Source organism: Natrix helvetica, assembly GCF_964273705.1.
Source record: "Natrix helvetica genome assembly, chromosome: Z".
Lineage (NCBI taxonomy): Eukaryota > Metazoa > Chordata > Lepidosauria > Squamata > Natricidae > Natrix > Natrix helvetica.
The window spans coordinates 133366224-133378656 of NC_138554.1; the positions used below are offsets into that span (position 1 = coordinate 133366224).

The following is a 12433-nucleotide window of genomic DNA, read 5'->3' on the forward strand; positions in this document are numbered from 1 at the left end:
AGAGCGGCCACTGCTGGAAGACTCGGTTTGGAAGCCGCAGAAAAAGCCATGCAGAAGCGGCAGCGGCAGCGGTGGAGGTGCATTGGCTCTGTGGAGAGAGCTGGGCCATGCATCGTGAGGCTGGCAGGTGTGAGAGTGGAACAGCCGCTCGCGCAACCCCCCAACTGCGCAGAGCGCCTTCACTGGCATTTCGAAGGTGCCAAGCCGCGGGAGCCGGGCAGCAGCGAACAGGCGCTCACACGGCTTGGCGATACTCCTAAGTCAGTGAATGGTGCTGTGCCCGGCTGGAAAGGGGCTTTGCCGGGTGGCTGCTCATGAGTGTGGTCGCTTCATGGCTGCTGTGCTACACTGCTGTGACAGTGCAACACAGCCATGCGCCCATGAGGCTGTGCCTGGCTCTTTGGGAGCCCGCTTGCAAGAGACCAGCCACCCGGCAACCCCCCTCTTCATCTGGGCACAGAGCCGTTTACCAACCTAGCGGTATCCCAAAGGTGCTAAGCAATACGATCACCTTTGCCTCCCCCCTCAGTTCCCGCAGCTTGGCACCTTTGGGATACCACTAGGTTGGTGAGCGGTGCTCTGCCTGGCCGGAGGTGGGGGGTTGTCCAGGGGGCTTATTTGCAGGGGAGGGCTTATATTTTTGCTCACCAGAGCATGGCCTTATTATCAGGACATGTCGTAATTTCGAGGAAACACGGTAATACTTCATCTAGTTATTTAGTTTTTAGTACATTTCTATGACAATACATAACGTTTACCTTGTAAATAACTTGATCTGTAAGAATTCCAACATATACCAATATATACAAGCTATCTGTTTTGCCTTATAGTCTTTACAGTCCCTTTCTGATGGAGTCAAAATTGAGCACTGTTTTTATATTGGGGACCCAGTTAAGAAGGCATGGAATGTATATGCATTAGATTGAATAATACATGAAATTAATTACCAGAATCTAGCTGGTTGTGTTCCTTCAGAAATTACATGATAAATAGTATTGTAATTCTACTGTCAAGCTTATTCAGATTTTCACTTACTTTTTAATAAGTTACCCAAGCAATGAATGATGAAATATTATACATGACAAATTTATCATTGCAATCTTTGGAACATTTTTATTATTCCAAGTTTGATTCTATGACCATATATTTGCTAGCTTGTTTTAGAGGTATCAGCAATAGGGAATACTTTCATTGCAAAGCTTTCTTGTACATACCGAGAAATAACGTTCTTTTTAGCAACACTCTTTTTTCCCTCTACTGAAATGCTGCCTCTTGGTTTCCCATAAAAGCATCAAAAGAAAATCCTGTTAGAAATATTCCATATCAATGCACTCTTGGCAATGAAGCAGGGTAGCAAAGAAAGGCTTGTAAGAACTTCCGTTGCTTCTTCAGTGATGTGGAAAAAGACCCTTTCTTGAACTCTACATTTGTATGTCTGTTCTAGAATGGAAGAAGAGAGGCTGTCCCTACAAAGAACTTTCAAAGAGAGTTTTGATGCTGAATAAAATAAAATAAGATAAAAAAAGTTGAATACCGCTTTGAGCCTAAATGCTCAAAGAAAAGACAGAATGGTGAAGTTGGCAAAAATGCACAAAAATATTGATGCAAAAACCTACACGCTTGTTAAATGTTCATAGAATAATCTGTATTCCAGGTGAATTCCACTGTAATCTTTTACATATTATCAAAGCTGTTTTGTGAATTCCTAGAATTAATATATTATGATAGAACTTTTACATATTTATTTTCATTAATTGATAAGGAAACATTTAAATCCAGACTTGGATCTAGATGAGAACACAAATGTAGCAGAATTGATAAAAACAGGTTTCTCTTCTTCAGACCTCTGAAAAAATTCCTGCTCCTCTCCAAACTTTGTGAAGAGAAAGGCTTATCTGATTAATATATTGATTTCTATTAGAATTTTGAATGAAGTTGACCTAATATATCTTGACTTTACCTAAGCAGTTTGTAGAGCACTCTATGATATTTTGATGTGAATACCTAGTATGACCTCTTCTGGTTTGAAAATATATTCAGAGAGCACTTACCAGTAGTTTCATATTAAACTGGAAAGACATTGCAGTGGGATGCCTTGTACCACAATCCTGAGCCTGAGCAGATTCATGAAGTTTCATATTGGATGCTTATAAATTTGCAGAAAACTCAGTGAGTTAGCTAATATCCTAGAAGAAACAAAGCTAAAAACACTGTTGTTGAATTGGAGTAGCCCGTTAAAAATAATTAAATGAGGCTTAGCAGAGAAATACAGATTTATTCTCTATTTTACACACACACACACACACACACACACACACACACACACACACGATGGAGGATACTTCGCTCAGTAATGAGTATCAAGATACTGAGATGAGACACATATAAATTATTATACAATTATTCCATTTTTAATGCTTAATTTTATTGATTAAATTGTACTGCCCACTGCCCCTCTCTGAGACAGATGGATGGGGGGAAAGTGTGTGAAAAACAAACAAACAAACCAAGGAAAAGTGGATTTTGGAATTATAGTAAATCACAACCTAAATATAAGTCAAAACTGTGAAGTGAATGTTAAATCTGCATTTTTCAAATTCATCAATAAAAGGATATATTTCAAATAATGGAAAGATGACATTTTATTTTATTCTGTGTTACTGAAACATGATGTTATATTAAGTGTCAAATTCAAGGCATTTCAATTTAAGAAGAATTAAGAGAAACTAAAAACTGGTGCAAAGAAGAGCAGCAATAGGGTTGACAGTGGAATAGGAAACTAAATCTTATCTGGAAAGACTGAAAATGGTAGGTGGGATTTCCCTCGAAACTATTCAGCTAATGGTAGTTAGGCTATGATTGGACCTCATTAGAGCTTGAAAGATTGTCACTCAGAAGATGATAAGGTATCTTCTTTATAATTTTAAACTGCAACCACAAAATAATGACCTTAAGTTATAAGAATGCAGATTCCAGATGAATGCTAGAAACATTTCCTAACAATAAGAGTGATTAGTGACAGTGGAACCAATTATAGAAGAAATTGGTGAGCCTCTCTTCTCTGGATATATTCAGGCAAGAAGATGAACTAAAGCAGTTGTGTCACATCCATCACCACAGCAACCAATCACATCTTTCTTGCTTTCCTTTAAAAGAAGCTCGGGTAGCTGCAATATTTGTTGTTTAGGTGAGACTTTGTGGGCAGTTTAGACATGGACTTAGTAAAGGTAGGTCATTTTAAATAATTGATTTCATATAAATATATGTCTTGCTTCATTTAGAAAATTGTAAATTATAAATTAAAATGTGTCCAGGTAATTTTAATGGTAAGAGGTGCAATTTGGATTTTAAAAACAAATATTTAAAGAATGTCAAGGATGTATCTATTTTGCCTCCTGATATTATACAGTGAATGACATATATTACAATTTGTTTTATTAATTTGCAAATATGAATCAACAGCTGTGGAAAGTTATAAGCAATAAAACTAGCTATGCAAGAAAGTGCACTGTTTACGGAAGTAAATACTGAGGGAAACTAATTTTCTTTAATTACTTATAGTTACAAATAGCTATTAATATAAATACAACAATAATGGGTAAAATAGCTTGAAGAAGAAAGTTTACTTGAATGCTTGCAAACAATTGAAAATAAAATGAAATCCTAATTCCACTACTTTATACATACATACACATAGTATTATAGCAAATTGTTTAATAATATGCAAGGGGAATAGAAATAACTTTAGTTTCAATACTGTTTCTAAGTAATAAGTTTATTTCAGTGTTATAATTGTAAAGGAACCTATGTAATAAATTGCTTGGCAGAAGTTTTTTAACATATTTCTTTATGGAATCCGTGTTCTGAAAAATAATTTTTCAAGAAATTGAGAAAACAACAGGTGAAAGGTACAGCAGGGTTTGAATGGTTGAATTGTAAATAGATTAGGCAATGGCAATAAACTTTTCCCCATTGTTTTCTGTCCAAAATCCATTAGAACATCTTATATTTCCATTTTGCCTAAAATAAATTAGATTACCTCTACTGAAGCAACTATAATTAGTTAAGTGTAATTGAGTTGGGTTCAACTCTTGTGACTATATGAAAAAAATTCATGATACTTAATAATACTTCTTCAAAATTCTGTTTTATAATCTTGTTGATTCTGTTCATCCATCCAATGTTTTTCCTTTCTCCTTCCCCCAAGTTTACCAAAAATGAGAAATTTTCTAATCCATCAGTTATTCTTATTATCTGTCTAAAACATAGTTTTTGGTTCAGTGGAGATCAATTTGTTATTGTTATGTGGTTGAGGTTGGGCTGCTGATTGGTGCAATTTAATATTCAGAGTAACAATCTGCAAAGTCATAATTCAAAGTAATTTTTTCCTCTTCTTTTTCAATGTCCACTTCTAAAAACTGCACATTACCATTAGAGCATTGCTTTAATTATTTTTATCTTTGTTGTGATTGAAAAATGCTTATCCTTTATGATCTTATCTATATTTGTTATTGCCTTCCTCCCGAGGATTACTCTTCTTTATCATCCATTTTTATTTATTAAACCTAAGAAAACAAAACTGCTTACCACTGTCACTTCCTCACCGTCAACTGTTAAGTTCACTCACATGCTGGCTGACATTATCTCTGCCTTCTTAATATTTAACTATAACCATGATTTTTCATTTCCCATTTTAATTTACAAATTAAAATGTTCTTCTGAGTTGCCTTGATCTTCTGATAATAAAGTGATGTTTGCATATCTCAAATTGTTAATATTTCAGCCTCCAAAGCTTCATCACTTTGAGTCCTGCTGTTAAATGGTATTTCCTGAAGAAGTAAAATGCATTTAAGGACCATGTGCATCCCTATTTCACATCTTTCCTCTTTTGAATGAAGTTGTTTCTCCAAATGACTTCTTTCAGTAGCTTTTTGTTCTTTGAAAAAGTTCCTCAGATGAATAATCAGTGTTCTGGTATATTCATTAGCCGTTCACTACCAAGTGAAACAAAGTAGTGAGGTAGTAGTCAGCAAAGCAAAGGTAAACCCATTTCTTTTAGTTTGCTATCTGAACTTGTGTTTCTAATCTTTTCTCAAACCTGGCTATTCATTTGGCACTTTTCTCTTCAGGTAGAACTCTGTTTTTCTTTTATATATGACCCTAAATAAAATATGGAAGAATTAGTACAGTGGTTCAGTCGTTTACCAATTCACTTGTGTTTGTGTTCTTCCATGTATACAATATTTTTTATATCTCTAGGCTATACAATCTTACTCCATACAATATTCTTCTTTTATAACTTATTTCAGCAGCACCTGTCATATCTCACATTGCAGTGTAGTCAGTTCCTGAATATATTCTCTCTCTCTCTCTCTCAAGATGTTTCTTGTCATTCTACAATTCAGTTTGCAAAAAAAATCTGTACAATATTTCATAAGCCTCTAGGATCAATGCAGGTTTTGCAAAATTAAGGAACATTGCAATAGATGTCTTTGTATACTTTATCAGAAGAAGACAACAAGTAATCAGATGAAGGAAATAACCAGGCTGAGGCCGAGGGAGGGCACATCAATTTGAAGTCCCTTTGTGCCCGTAAGTCCAGCCTACTTACAGTCACTCTTCCTCCCAATTCCAGAAATCTAGGCAGAGACTTAGTAATCATTTTTCTAATGTCCTCTCCATGATTTTTTGGAATAATAACAAATTGTCAAACTCTTTCTATCTCTCCCCATTTATAATTTCTGTTTTACTTTCCAAAACTGTAATTTGTTGTAAGTGTGCAGTCCTTTGCCCTACAGATTTTCCAAACTAATTATAAAATATTTTTTCACCTCTGAGTATCCTTCTTCCATGTCTTCCATGTTGCATTCATCTTTTTATCAGATTATTCAAGCCATTTCCGCAATAACTCTGATAAAATACCCTTATCAATAAGTTATTCTAGTGAACTCCTGGGTCCTTCTCCCAGTTTAGTAATTTTTCTTGTGGTTGCCATGGTGAGGATGTGAAAAAATGTCAGTTACTATGTGAGAATAAAAGGCAGGCCTCTTTTAGTTCCAGTTGGCTCTCTTTGGCCACAATCAGACTGCCTAACTCATATTATTGCAGCCTCATTTTGTTAAATCCACAATGATTGTCCTTATACATAAACCAGTCACCTTCCCACAGAGTCTGGTCTGTTAGTTTAATTACATTTACTATTTTCAAAGATAATTTCATCAAAGAAAAAAAAATTTCTACTTTTTAAGAAAAAAAAACCAGTCCTTTTCCATCTGATATTTATAATATGATATGATATGTAATATCTATAATATAATAAAGACATGTCTGAGAGCCATTACATGAAAAGCAAAAAGAAGAAAATGCTTGAGAGGCAGATGAAATTGAGATGGAAGCCAGGGTCTGCCTTTCGGCATAAGATGGTCAAAATTCCATTTTCTTTATTTTATTTGGATCTGCATTAACATTGGCAGCTCATTTATTTTATCTGCTACAAAAATGTCAAACTTCTTGAGTTCTGCATGCTAATTCAATCTATTTTGTTCACATTTTTAATTGGACAATTCAGACATGTAATAATGCTATCTCTTTACATCATAGGCCCTAGGATTAAAATGCTGACTACTGTTATAGGTATTGTATATGGAATTTGGTATTCTATGTCTAAAATAATTAAGAAACATAGCCTTTAGAGGCAACCTATTGTGCTCCTCTCAGTCTTTCCCATGAACATAAACATGGGTGCTTTAACTTGAATATTTTATCAAATACCTTTTATATGGGATTTATTTCATCCCAGTATTCAAAGGTTTCTTTTTGGTCTTTCAAAACCTAGGAAAAACAGCTGTTTAATAATGAATTACTAACCAATACTTCTCTTTGTTGGTTTTTAAATTGAACTGAGTTATAGTGTCAAAGGTTCCCTTCATTTGATATTCAGGATTTACATATTACAGGACACATTTTCTTATGTATAATCCTGATGAGATGTATATGTCTTCTTGAAGGTCTTTCCCAAATGTCCCACAAAATTCACTAAATTAGCTCCTACACATAGAATATCTTCTATAAAAAAGATTTCCTGGCATGAACATTTTATCTTTTTCAGTACCAAGAAAACACCATTCTTTTCTTAGGCATTAAATTTCTCCGAGTTTTAATTTTGAGAATTAAGAACCATAAAGTAAGTCTGACAGATATTACATATTTTGCTTTAATACTATATGTTTTATTCTTTTAATTTTTATGATTCGTCTTGTAAATTGCTATTGGGAGGATTGAAAGCATAATGCATCAATTAAAAATATAAAAATTAAATGTCACATTATTTACACTTATTGTTACATGATAATTGTCTATGTAAAAGGTTAATACCATGAAACCAGGAACTTTTAATAAAAAAATAGCATTTGATAAAATGAACTGAATTTTATAAGAATATAAAAAGACATTTGTTAGATATTCCAATACTCTGTGAATCGTCTACAGTAGTCCCCTATTAAAATCATTTCAATTGGTGGCTATCATCACACTTCCAGACACCAAATTTCAGAGTTTTTCTACCCATTAAGAAAAACAACAACATTATACTTAATTTTCTTAATCACCGAAAGTGGCAGAACAGGGAGTTTCTGGTTGATTTCTATCCCTCACCTCACCCGATTCCAAGTTGTTATATTTGTTTTGAATGTGGAGTTTCAGACTGATTTTTTTCTCCCTTCCAGCTCAACAAACAAGTTTTCAAGTAGAACCCATTCCCCACCAGCACTATATGTTTGCTTGCTGCAAGTGTTCCTGTTTGAACTTGATTTTGCCACAGTTTAGTTTTGTTATAATAATAAAACACTTTAGATCTTTGATCTGTTCCATTGTACTAAATATCTCCAATTTGTCCACTGGTTTATTAATACATTTATATGGTGTAATTGCATTTCATCATGTTGAAATAGTGGCCCTGCTAATCTTTTTGTTCCAGAGCTCAATGAAAAATATGTGTTATGAACATTAAAACCTGAAACGCTATTAGATTGTCTATTTTCATTTGATTATGCCCATGTTATTGTTCTCTGCCAAGGGTTTGCTTCATCCTTATTTTCATTTTGACAGCTATCCACGTTATAAATTAGATGTCTATTTAAAAACTTCTATTAAACATGATCTACCTACCCACCCGACCCCCTCTCTGAATCTTATGCTGTTTACAGTTTTACAGTTACATAGGAAAATATTATACTGTTAAATGATGTGCACGTAACAGAAAATGTTTTTTTATAAAAACTTCTCAACTTATGACTCCAATTGAGCCCACAAGTCATGACGGTTATTAAATGGGTCATTACATGATCAACCTAATTTTATGACAATTTTTTTTGCAGCAGTCTTTAAGTGAATGCAGTGATTGAAAAGTGAATGCTGCAGTTGTTAAATGAACACTGCAGTTCTGAAATGAATCTATTGTTTGCAATGGGCTTTTTTTGCCCATTAAGCATCAATTTCTGCCAAAACACATCAAAAATCATGTTCATATGACTATAGGGCACTGCAAATATCGATAAATGTGGACCAGTTGCTGAGCACCAAAATGCCACCACATGACCATGGTGTGGGGGGAGTAGTTGCCAGAATTTCAAATCCGGGTCATAAGTACTTTCTTTTCGGTCTGTTGTAACTTTGAATACTTGTTAAGTGACCATTCATTAAAGGAGGACTACCTAAAGAGTTGTTTTTTTAATTTAAAAACCAGATATTCACAGAATAGTTAATGCATGGAACATTCTTAATGCAGTTTATTCTTTTATACATCAGAAAACTGAAATATATAGAAGCAAACTAAATTACACATCATAATGTTTTAAATATATTTAATATGCTGAAAGTGAATTGCAGGAGCATTTATTTTAAAGTGCCTTAAAGAAATCTCAAAATTTTCTTTTGAACCATTAGTGAATATCACATGGTATTGGTAGCAAAAAGTGATAAATAATAAGAAGTGTAAATTTATCCCTATTAATGGGTAAAAATCTTGGAAGAGAATAATCATTTGGTAGATTTAACAACATAATTGAGCAGTGTTCTCTGTATAAATTTAAAAATTGGTCATCTATGTTTTCCACCATTGAATAATCTGTATTACAAGAGAAACAACTATTAGATTGGAAAATAAAATTAACTTAATGCAAAATTAAGAAACAGATGGTAAAACATTATTACAGCTTGCTTTATTTCTGGATTAAAGATAATATAAGGCAAACTATAACAATATTTACTTAATTTAGGTAATTGTTACAACTTCTGCTAAGTGTTCATATAATGTTCTTCAGGATTTTTATAAAACATTTTGCCAAATAGCGTAAGATTAATCTTATTGATTGTTCAAAGCACAGAGATTTATTGAAACATTTAAATTTCTATATTGTCAAATAAAGGAAATCAATAGAATTAAAAGACAGTGGAAAGTGGTTATGGAGAAAGAAGGGAAACATTTTTTTCTTCTGTACATTTAGAAAGTGCTTGTGAAATAATATACTGTAAAAAATGTAGAACATATTCGACGAATGTAATCAAATTGAGCAATCCAAAAGGAAAAAACAGGTTATACTAATACAGCTTTTGTTGGTGTAGAAATTAAGCTGCTACTTTTTCATGAGCTATTAACTTTCTACTAAATGAGTTCTATATAAACAGCAATAAAAGTTTATGATACATCTGGGGAATCTTATTTAAAGGTAGAATCTTAAAGTTGTTTTTGGAAAATTGGGAAAGCCACACAAATGAACAATTCAGTAGAGAGAAAATAAAGTTATCACAGAAGGACAAAGGAAATTTTTCCTAGTTAGACTGTTCCATATAGAGAGCATAAATCACTATGTGTGGCTACAATGTCAGAAACACGTTTAGTAATTAAAACATAATCATTCTGCTCTGTTCAATATGACTTTCCACTCTAGCAAATGAGTGAGTTTTGCCTAATGAAAGGAGTCTGTTATCTCCTAGCAACCTCCTCCTTTGTAGTTACATGGGAATGAAGGTTGAGGCTTGGGAAGAAGGAGAGGGGAGGGCGCCTCTGTTTTTTTACTCCACTCTTCGCTTTGTTTTTGTTTGGAGTAATTGGAGTGATTGAAATTCCAGATCATGAATAACTCAGAAAAATGGTAAAGATGACACACAAGAAAAATACGAGTGAAAATAGCATCAATCTCGTAATTTTTCTATCATACCAGTATTTGTTGTGATTTCTTTAATCATACTGTGTCAGGATTTTATCTTCTTAATATTAGGCTTGCTCATCATTTGATAAGAATGCACCGAAACTTATAGGCATAAAAATTATGTGTTGAAATATTTGCAGTATAAGAGGACCTCTAGTAGATCAGATCAGACTAACAGAGAATCAACAGCGGCTAATCAAATGCCTCCAAGAAAGATGGAGCAGGAGAATGAGTATTTAACTCAGAGACACTTAGTAAACAATTGAAGCTGTGAGGTGAACCAGAGTCTTTCTATTCTTTACCCAGCCCCTTAACTACTACACTTCCTTGCTCTTGAGTTAAGAAAGAGGAGCTGGCCCAAACTCCCTAAGGGAACTTCCATGATTGAGGGGAATTGGAATTTGGCTGGGGGGCTAAAAGAGAGTAATTAGTCCAAAGACAGCCAATGGGCTTCTGTAGTGAGAGGGAGACTTGAACCTGAGCTCCCCACTTCTTATCTATCCTACATCATCTAGTTCTGATATCATTACCTAGTTTTAATAGCATTGCAATGGCATTTAGGCTTATGTACTGCCCAATGATGCTTTACAGCACACTCTGGGCACTTTACAATATAGAAGCATTATTTTCCCCCAACAGTCTGAATCCTCATTTTACCAACCTTGGAAGGATGGGCATCTGAGTCAACATTGAGCCCTGTTGCAATCAAACTCCAGACTGTGGGCAGAGTTTCAATACTGCATTTTAAACACTGCACCACCATGCTTTGCTTTGAAATACCAATGTACTGGCTTGACATAGAGATGGGTGGACTTCAGTACCATAAATCCCCACTCAGCATTCTGGCTTGGGAATCCTGGAAGTTGAAGTCCATCCATCTTAAAGTTGCCAAGGTTGAAAAATACTGCTTTTATTTATTTATTTGTACCCCACCTTTCTTCTGCCAACCTAGCAGTTCGAAAGCACATAAAAATGAAAGTAGAAAAATAGGAACCACCTTTGGTGGGAAGGGAACAGCGTTCCGTGTGCCTTCGGTGTTCAGTCATGCCGGCCACATGACCCTGGAGATGTCTTCGGACAGCGCTGGCTCTTCGGCTTTGAAACGGAGATGAGCACCGCCCCCTAGAGCTGGAAGCGAATAGCATATATGTGCGAGGGGAACCTTTACCTTTACCTCACCTTTATTGTTTGTACAAACAATTCAAGGCTGTGAATATATCAGACACAGTTTTTTCCTCCTATTTCCCCTTCTCCCAACAACAACTCCGTGAGATGGGTTGGGGTGAGAGAGAGTGACTGGCCCTAAGCTTTCATGTCTAAGGTGGACTTGAACTCACAGTCTCCCAGTTTCTAGCATGGTACCTTAAACAATAGGCCAAACTGGTCACATGCTTTATATGATATATGTTGTGAATTATAGGTGATTTGTGTTTTTTTTTAAAGCCCATATGAAACTTTTATGTGACTCAAAAATGGCAGGGTTTTTTATGTAACAGTTTTAAAAACATTTTATTCATGTACTTTTTTGTAGTCAAATTGATATAAAACAATATACCCAAGTCTTTTGAATCATTACTTCTTATTTGTTGTATACGAATGTTTTTGCTGTGGAGAAAGAAATGAGATCTTATTCTTAGCAGCTGTTTCCAAAGCCTCCTGAGCATATTTATTATATCCTTTCTACGTGAATTCTGTAAATATTGGTAACTTTAATGGTTTTATATTTTTTAGTTCTGATTACACACATACTACCTGGTTTATTAAGTGAAATACTTTTAATTACCAGCATAATTACACTATTGGAATTATAAAGATTAAGTACAGTTAAATTTTCAGTCTCTACCCATACTATAAATTCTTTTCCACCTTTCTCAGGTTTCTTCACGCTATTATCATTTCTGGGTTTAACTTATTTATAAAATCACTGGTTACAAGACTAGTTGTATATATAAAAATATCAAAGTATAGGGCTTGTCATGTGACTTAAAAAGCGTAATGGAAAATATCAAATTATTATTCTCTCAATAGATAATTTCCTGGCACTGGTCAGGGCACAACAAAAATTCTGCTCTGTGCTTTTATATTTTCTTTTACATGATTATATGACTATAAAAACAAAATCAGGTCTGTGATTAGATCTAAGGCAGTAAGAATTTAGTTAATGAAATGAGCTGTAGGTCTAATGAATAATAATAGGGTATTGCAGTGGCTTAATTGATGGATCA

General features: G+C 34.4%; 1 protein-coding gene across 9 annotated transcripts in view; it reads left to right on the top strand.

Moving 5' to 3' along the window:
* KMT2C (lysine methyltransferase 2C) overlaps positions 1 to 12433 on the top strand; it is a 185063-nt gene that overhangs the window by 86236 nt on the left and 86394 nt on the right. The gene's annotated exons all lie outside the window — the stretch shown is intronic.